The sequence below is a fragment of the Olea europaea genome, unplaced genomic scaffold (genome assembly GCF_002742605.1).
Source record: "Olea europaea var. sylvestris unplaced genomic scaffold, O_europaea_v1 scaffold3345, whole genome shotgun sequence".
In the NCBI taxonomy this organism is placed as follows: Eukaryota; Viridiplantae; Streptophyta; class Magnoliopsida; order Lamiales; family Oleaceae; genus Olea; species Olea europaea.
Window position 1 is genome coordinate 11703 of NW_019252423.1, and position 682 is coordinate 12384.

Consider the following 682-nt stretch of genomic DNA (forward strand, 5'->3'; position numbering starts at 1 on the left):
AGTCCAATTATGTAGAACACAAAGTACAAGTGTTTCTTGAAAATGAACCCAATGAAAACTCTTTAAAGAAATTGAATATGATTTGATGAATTTGGAATGACAAAGGATGATTTCTTGATGTTAATTGATGATTAGGAGTGTAATACTAACTCGTATTTAAAGTATTCAAGTGATATACCACAAAATAGCTCCAACAACTCATCAAAAGTGAAATCCATTCACCAAAAGGCACCAGAAACACTCCAAGAAACCAGCCTTCACTACTTGTTTTTATGCCCATGCGATCGCATCAATGGGATATTCCCATGCTATCACATGGCAAGAGGTTTAAAAAAGAAAAAAAAAAACCTTTGTTTTTGCAAGTCCAAGCCATGTGATTGCATGGCCATTTTTTCCATGCGATTGCATGGGCAAAATCAAATTGCACAAAATGTGTCTTCACAATGCCTTCCACAAAATTAGTCCATTTAAGGCATAATTTCCAATCTACCAATTATTTTGAACAACACAATTATAACAATCCCCAACTTGTTCAAAACCATCATTAACCACATATTCAAAATATCAACACTTATGCCCAAGGATTATATATCTTTCATTTTGAATTGAACCATAGTTTAAATTTCATGAAGTACTATCGAAATTCCAAGTAGCATAATTTGAACCATTTAATCCTTGTGAC